At 35.8% G+C, this 8,879-nt stretch overlaps 1 long non-coding RNA gene across 1 annotated transcript; it reads left to right on the forward strand.

Annotated features, from left to right (window-relative positions):
• Nucleotides 1-312: 312 nt before the first annotated feature.
• On the forward strand, nucleotides 313-8,515 carry LOC125321534. Its single transcript, XR_007201579.1, has 5 exons — nucleotides 313-1,370; nucleotides 1,948-2,006; nucleotides 4,502-4,614; nucleotides 6,564-6,713; nucleotides 7,539-8,515. It is a non-coding gene; the product is annotated as an uncharacterized LOC125321534 (long non-coding RNA).
• The last annotated feature ends 364 nt before the right edge of the window (nucleotides 8,516-8,879 follow it).

Consider the following 8,879-nt stretch of genomic DNA (forward strand, 5'->3'; position numbering starts at 1 on the left):
TGTTCTTGCTTTGGTAGCATAAATTATTTATGCTTTAACATATTTATATTTAGCCTTCTCTAGCTTTCATTTCTGACCTCCAGTGTGTGAGCTCTGAGGAAGCACAGTGGTTAAGGCGTATGACCTAGCAATGTTTACTGGTTTTTTACCTTGTCATAACTCTTTGCAACATAGATCATTGAGACTGAGCAGCTTTGCTAGCCAGCCCATGAAGTTGTAAAGGTGAGACTGTTCTTAGTTGCTTAAAGTGGATTAAGATTTTATGCATATCAAGAAGGTCATTCCAGCTGCTACACCTACTTCATGATAAGTGTACAGCTCTGGGGATTGCCAACGGGCACAATGTAGATTGTCAAAGCTAGATCATTAAATCAAAAATTGTCATCATGGGACTGAGTGTCTTAGGAGTACTAACAGTTATAGTGCACCTTTTCCCATTAGCTGTAGGAACTAGGAACAGCCAGTACTTGAAGGAATTACAAGACTGGATTTCAAACTGATGACCCAGCATCTGAAAAAAAACCCATTTCTTCTTCTGTGCCCTTTTCCCAGAGTCAGTATTAACAGCATCAGCTTCTCAACTAACTGTAGTTCTTGAGTTAGGAATCAGAAAGTTACAGAACTCAAATGCTTCTGGAGCCATGGAAAAGATCACTGCCAGCAGCAAATCCAGCAGATCCAAAATGCAGTTGAGCAATTTGTTTAGAGTACCTGTAAAATAATTTTGACCAATCTGATACAGCATACAAAACAAACTATTCAGTTGAAAGATTGCCTTGTATACAAATATTATATATAATTGCTTCTGTAAATGGATTTGGGAGGTGGGAATAACTCTAAAAAAAATCCAAACCCCCAAACTACATTCATATTCCCATTTGATATCTCTGCAATGCATATTGTGTTTAATAATAGTAAATGTACAAACAGTGGTTTGTACTAACCCAGTCATATTCTGATTCTCAACATGAGTTGGGAAATCAGTGATTTCAACATTTTTCAGGACAATGGTTGAAATTAGTGAACTAGGCTCAGGCTCCTCATTATTCATGATAATTTCAGGCCTATCTTACTCAGAGTTCCTAAACAATACTTACAGAAGTTTTGGAGAGCTACACGCACTAGCCAGTAAGACTGTTTTGATTATCACATCTAATCAGGACTTACCTGGAAACAGTTTCAGCTTCTAACATTCTTGACATTCCAAACTAAAATAATTATGAAATATGAATGAATTTTACTGTAGAATCCATTTCTAATCTTTTAAGAGAGACATTGTTTGGATAAACCTATAAAATTATTCTGTCTTCCATTTGTCAAAGGAGCAAATGAGAAGAGCAAATGAGAAGAGAAGGAAAGGTGAAAAAAAGGTATGCATATATAGCATTTTCCCCAAGATGATGCCTGAGTGGGACATAATGAAATGACATTTAGCTTGAACCTTTTGAAGAATCAAGCAATCTTCTTAGCTTGAACATAGATGTAGAGCTGGTTTTCTCTCTTTTGCCACTGTAGATTTCCCTTCACCGCAAAAAATGCCCAAACAAATGAAAAAATAAGACTACCTATAACATCACTCTCTCAAGCCATAACAAAGAGTTCTGGACTTAAGGTGGAGGAGAGCAATGTCTAAAGTTATTCTTTTACAGGAATAAGATTCATAGCTATGGGCCATTTCTGAGATGATGCCTCCCACGCTTCTGAGTCACGCTGTTGCAGTTGACATTTGCATTATTTCTCAAAGAATACTTCTATGACAGGAATAAGCAGAGCTATTTCTGTTGATTAGAACAAATTTGAGTAACTAAGGGACAAAAATGAGATTCTGCAAATCTTGGAGATTACACTTACGGGACTCATTAAAAAAAATTCTAATTTTTTTTTGGCGGATGCATGCTAAGTTTCACATATACAGAATGTTAAAGGCAAGCTATTTTCTCATTACAGAGTTAATAACACATCAGATATATCTGAAAAGTGAGAAGCAAAATTATTTCCCTGATCAGGTGAGTATCATTCCGATTACTCACTGATGGTTGAAAATTCAGAAGATGAAGACCTCTAGGAGCAAGAACAAAAATATATTCTAACTAGAAATGAGAATCTGTAATAATAGCCTTGGATAATTCCATTCTGGTGCGATTTCTTCAGACTTTCAGTTCTTGAGGATAGTTCATGAGTATACTACTCATGGCTGAATTATTCATATTTAGTCACAAATTGTAGAGGCTCTGGAGGTGATAAACTGTTCTGTATGAGGTTTTGCTCCTGTCAGGATGTATGCAACATATGGAAACTAAACTGGGTGATGTTTTGGCTCTCTGACAGGTCCTGACTGATATACTGTTGTAGAAACTTGATATATTCACTCAATCAGGCCTCTCACAATAAAATGGTGATCTAATTTTTTAAGTACAGCCAACAGTACTGCTTACATTTTATATATGGCGTCATACACAACAGTAATCTAGAGCATGTCCTTTTACCATTTCTTGATTCAGTGCAACTGTTTTACTGTGATTTGCTCTTCTACTGACCATACTCTAATAATCACACTTGATGAAAATATTAAACATTCAAACTCTGCATCTACATCTTAGGTCTTTGAGGAGAAATTTAATAGCAATTTCCCACTTCAGCATGACAATAGTTTGGAAGTGACTGACCTTGACCCTTGGTTCTTCTATGTGTAACCTAACAGCAAAAGACTTAGCAGGACAGTTATGAGTATGCATAACATTAAATATAATCTAAAGATATTTCAAAGGGAGACATAAAGGTATAATTCATCCTATCAGTTCTGTTCTGGATGAGACAAGATATACATGTACATGAATGTCTTCTCCTAAGTCATCTGCCTTACAGGACAGAATCAATATGTTGGTTATACAGTGTTTATGCAGTGCAGATGCACACAGAAGCCTGCAGGCTATAACCATGTGATGCTACTGGGTGTATTCCACATCTATACCCAAGTTAGCTCTCAGTAAGAGGTTTTCCTGGAATCAGTTGTACCTATTTAAGATGGTCAGCAATGTAGTGCTGGCTAACAGTGACTACAGCAGCCAACTCCTGAGAGAAGGTCATATTTCCCTGCCAAGATAAATTGTGAATTTTGTCTACTTACCTGAGGAAAGTGCTAAAGACATTTGCATTATAATATATTGTAATAAAATATGTTGCTGCAAAAACAGATGGAATAAATGGTCTTAGAAAGTACACTGCTGAGGTGTCTTCCCCTGAGCAACTGTGAGAGCAGAGCTATACAAATAAGGGCTAGGAAGCAGGAACACAGCCAGAAATGTGTGCACCACTGACTCCTTTACAGGATGAAAAATCTAATAATCTGATGACTCTTCAAAAAGCCCCTGAGTCTACTGCCCATCTGTTTTACTTGTGTGCACTTAATGATGAGGGAATTGTCCCATTCGTTCTTACAACTGCTTCTGGGGTTATATTCAGACTCTTTTGAAAACCATCATGTTACTCAGTAAGGGCAGAATCTTAACAGCATGTACAGTCTGCTGCAAGGAAAGACCACTGGTGGTCAGAGCCTGACCACTCATTGCCCCAAAGACCACTGATAGCTACACGACTTTTAGGGTCTGTGTGTCCAGGTTGAAAATAGCAGCCAGCTGCCACTGTGCACCAAATCTGACAGAACGGCCTTATCACACATGCACAGGGAACTCTGCATTGAACAGACTTGGGCTCATTGTGCACAGAGGCATAAAGCCACCTTACTTTCTTCCCAGGGGAAGTCAGAACTTCAGGCAGAGTTATTTGCTAACTTTAGTGGTGTAACTGTGTAGCTCGGTGATAGTATATTGTCTTTGCTAGTAATAGACCGTAAGCTCTGTACTGAGTTTGCCTGGCTTCAGGGCTGAGGCTTGTCAGGTCTGCTCTGCCTGAAGTTGTCTTGATCTGCCTGCAGCTTTGTTTGACTTGGTTTATCTGTAACAATTTCTCTTACAGACCAGGTATTTATGTCTAATTTATTTTACTTTTGTTGTTGTTGTAAGGTAAAAACAATTTTATATATAGAGGAGTTATTAGTTCTTCTATGTAGAATGAGAGGCTTATGACTCTAAAATAATGATGTAGAGCAGAGGAATAGAGGTCTGGTACAATAATATTCTTGAGAGGTGGGAACTGGGGATGTATCAGAGAGAAGTACAGCAACGGGACTTTAAGGCATAGGGCACAGGGTGGCACTGGAGACTCCACAACGGTGAACAATTTAGTGATGGACATTTAAAGAAATACAGACCTGGAGTGAAACTGATCTTGTCAACAGAAAGAAAATAAATACATATTTTTATGACGTATATAAAGGGCAACATATATAGTAATTTATAGTAATTTTGATACAACATGAAACTGTAAGTTCTTGAAGAAAGAGAAAAAGCATAAAAGTGTGTCAATAAACAGATAGAAAGGACCACAAGTGGCTCCTAGACAGAGGAAGAAGCCATTAACATGAGCATCACTTTCCTCACAGCAAAGGACTCCAGCTACAGATGACTCACCAGAGCATCCCCACAACTTCTGCTATTATAGAACCACCAAGTAACAGGAAGAGGGAGAACCTGACACCAGGAAAAGGAGTAGACTGTAAGGAATGTGTACACAACCATTTTAACTGCATTGCAATTAATTTTTTCCTTGTAATAATCAGATCTAGCCTAATAATGACTTTTGAGTAGAACTGTTAAGATTTCGGTGACATAAACAGCATTATTTGTAATGGGTTTCTTTTTTTTGTCCATTCACAAGATTTTGAACATAACAAGAAGACATAAGAAAACAGTCTGTTCAGATTGACTGCTATCTACCTCAAGAGTGCCCAAATTATTCAATAAATTCTAGTGAATTAAGTAATAATAATGTTATTAACCTTTAACAGAGGTGATATTACTCTTTGAATAATAGAAAGATAGATAAAGCTGTGTTAGTAATTACCACAGTATATTTCCCATGAAATAAAATTTAATAAAACATGGGCCCTGATTCTACCCATAGTGTTTTGTAATAATTAAATTGCCACCACACTTACTGCTTTTAATGATATTTTATGAACTTTAATATGTATGTAGAAATTGAATATTTTCTTCTCTCAAGGATTAAAAGCAAAAGAAGTTGTTTTTCTGTTTTAAGTCTTACAGTGTACTTAATGAAGGTTGGAATCAAAGAGATTTGCTAAAAATACATTGCCTAAATAAAAAAACCCCACACTATGTACTATACATAGAATCTTGTGTGCTTTAAAATTTCTTTTCTACATAATGAAGTACATGTACAGAATGTGGAAACCTTGTGCTGAAACAAGTATTACATTTGCCCATAAATTAATGTGTCCCCTTAGGAAAATGAAATTTCACAATGTAATTACCCCATTTCTTCACTGAAGACATAAAGGAATTTATAGAACTAATTACCCTGATAATGGAGAGGGATTTTTCTTCTCCTCTTTCATTGCAATCCCACCTAGAAGCATGATATAGGAAGATGTAATTCATTGAACTCCTCAGTGGCTCTGCTATTATATATTTATTAGAAGAAACTGAGGCATTTTAATAGTTTCTCTTGAATTTATTCATAAATATTCCCATATAGCAATAAATACAACATTCCAATATAGTACTGGAGATGTTGAAATAAAGTTTTCCTGCTTCAAGTTTTCTTCTGCTAATTTTCCAGGTAAAAGTGCTATTAAATGAAAAAAACTACTTTGGTTAAATTACTGCTTTTTCAAGTCTTCTCTTCCACAGCTGTTTGTAACACAGTGTATGAAGTGCTACATTAATCCTATTCTTTAGCTTAGGAAAGCTTTCGCTGAAAATTTTTATGGTTATCCTAAGAAATATCCTTAAAGGTAGAAGCTATATGCAAATAGTTAAATATTGATTTTTTTCATAATAATAATTAGAGAACATCTTTCCTTTCATGATCTCAAACCTCTTTGCAAATTGGAACTATTAATGGTTTAGAGGCAGTATTTGCTCTTTAAGACAGTACATATGGGATGGCTAACTAGACAAGAAAGACAACCTTATACCTAAGGAATGCTATTCCCAATAAATCTTGTCAACTAAAATAAACCAATGAACAAATGAACAAAATTTTAAAAAATAATAAAAGATTAAAGAAAGTAATTAAATAAAAGTCTAGAAGTGCTATCTGTCCTCTGAAAGGTTCCCAAGCCGATATTTGGAGTGGGGAGGGTATCTCATTTGTGAGTATGTGGGTGTGTATGTGAGATTTTTAGTTTTGTTTTTTAAAAACACAGTTTATAAAACACAACAAGAATAGAAAAGTTAATAAAGAACCCCATATAGAATCAAAGAATCATTTTGGTTGGAAAATATCTTTAAGATCATTGAGTCCAACCATAAAACTATCAAGTGTACCACTAAACCCTGTCCTTAAGCACAACACCTGCACATGTTTTAAATATCTCCAGACCTGGTGACTCAGACACTTTCCTGGACAGCCTGTGTCAATGCTTGATAGCTTTTCCAGGGAAGAAATGTTTTCTAATATCCAATCTATATCTCCCCTAGCACAACTTTTGTTCACAAACAACAGGTCCAGTGAAATACCTTCCATAGTTGTCGGCCTCACCAGCTGTCTCAGGAAGTAACCTTCCACACATTGCGAGAACCTCCCAGACTCTTTCCTCTCCACTGTACTGTTTTTACAGCAGAAATCTGGTAAGTTGAAGCCCACCACGGGGAAAAGGGCTGGCTTTTGTGAGACTTCTTACAAAATATTATTTTATATTTTATAACTATAAAAAGTATGTCGTCTTTTGCCTTTTCGTCTGGGTTGGTTAACTCCTACCAGGTTATCTGCCTTGTTGGCCTTTCCCCAATTCTTACCCATAAAGACTCAACCTTATCATTAACACCATCATTCAAAACACTCCATAACATGCACAATTACCCCACCACCTCTCCTTCCTTGCCTATCCCTTCTGAAAATTTTCTAGCCATCCATTGTGGCACTCCAGTTGTGGAAGTCAATCCGTTTCCATGATTGCAACTATATTTCTGCACCATTTAAAAATTTTATTTATTTCTAAAATGGCAAATCTAAAGCAATCAGAAGAGTTAGACTTCAAAGACATTTAACAGCCCCTACTCTTGCTGAATTGTAAGGACTAGTTATTATATCAAAGTGCAGACAGTCATAAAAGAAATGTCAGGGAGGACTGGTTTGCCTGAACATCAGTGCTTTAAAATTCAATGGTTAGAGCTGTACTAGTCATCTTGGGCCTGTGTTATCATCAATGAAAAGAAGCAGGCATCTCCAGAGAGAGATTAATCTCACCCTATGAAAGGCAAGCAAATTAGATCAAAGCAGTCACCCTCTGGAAGTGCATATTTATCTTCAACAACCATAAATGAAGCCTGAGGTGAACTGCTCAGACTTAGATGTCTAACACATAAATGTTAGGTGAAATGAACCTCTAAAATTTACCACTGAAAGCTCTATACAATATTAACTCCATATCTTTCTCAACTTTTCTTATTTAGCATACAGCACAAGTCCCACAAAAGAATGTATGAACTTGAGACCTCTAGAACAACAGCTGAAAAAGTTTTGCAGCCAGAGATGAAGTCACACATTCTACTGGGCATTGACAGTGTTCTGAGGCATGAATTCCCACAGCAGGGAGCTTGAGTGAAAACGTCCAGATAATCCTGAGAAGCAGATTGCAGTTCCCAAAGGAAGAAGTAAAGATTTAAAAATAAGATGTTGCTACCAATCTCCCCAGAAGAAAAAAACCTTTTTTTGACCTAGAATCTGGTGTTAAAATGAATGTTTGACTAATAGTGTCTAGTCCTGAGATCAGAAGACCAGGTGCCGAAATTTTCAGAATTTACAAGGGAAGCAAAGAAACAAGAAGCAAGAAACAAGAAAGGAAAACTGACCAAAAGTAAGCCTTTCTTCTCATTTCTTACAAATGCATCCAGAAACAGTGAAAATATGGTACAGAAAGAAAGATGATCATCAAGATCACTTTAACTGCCTGGCACAGAAAGAGTTAAAATTTTAAAATTTACATTTATGAAAGTCACAGAGGAATGTTATTTTAAAGTTAACACCAAGTCTCATCATTGAACACGTGATTAAAAGTGTTTGCTGATATTCTATTGACAGTGTTGGTAAAGGCAGCTTTTGCAAAAAGATGATCTACATCTCTCAAGCAACGGTCAAGCAACTGAAAAAAATATACAAAATTAGACAAACAAACATACAAACAAAACAACAACAACAAAAAAGAAACTAAGAAGAAAACACCCCAAACTACTAAATATTTATAAAAATTTCTGGGAATATTTCTGACCTATAATAGAATAAGTTGAAACAGAAATGGAAAATAGATTGAAGCAAGTAAAAAGAAAAAGAAGAAACTTTAGGAACATATTCCTTCATTTTTGATAATGGAAACACTCATTATGCTTTTATATAATAAATGATGTGTTTATATAAATACTGAATCTCTGACATCAATCCAAAACAATTAAAGTCTATATCAATCACAAATTATATTTTAATTTGTTCAGATGTTTGACATCTTTCAAATTTCCTTGAGTATGACTTCTCTTGAAAACCACATTTAGATGGAAGAAGAAACCCTTGGAACATCTAAAAGCTGTTGAGTTCCAGAGATGGTGTTTTCATGTAAAACAAGCAAAAATCTTTGAGTTTATTTGGTCAGGGAGAAAAATGTCTGCTTTGTGCTGTTTTTCTTTCTGTAGAGCTAATAGTTTAGGAGAGAGAGGTAAAAAAATATAAAAAATTAAATGGGAAACAAGAGTCTGTTTCTAAACTCCAAAAGGAAACAAGAGTTGAGACTATGATTTTCCATA

Source organism: Corvus hawaiiensis, chromosome 2 (assembly GCF_020740725.1).
Source record: "Corvus hawaiiensis isolate bCorHaw1 chromosome 2, bCorHaw1.pri.cur, whole genome shotgun sequence".
Classification (NCBI taxonomy): Eukaryota; Metazoa; Chordata; class Aves; order Passeriformes; family Corvidae; genus Corvus; species Corvus hawaiiensis.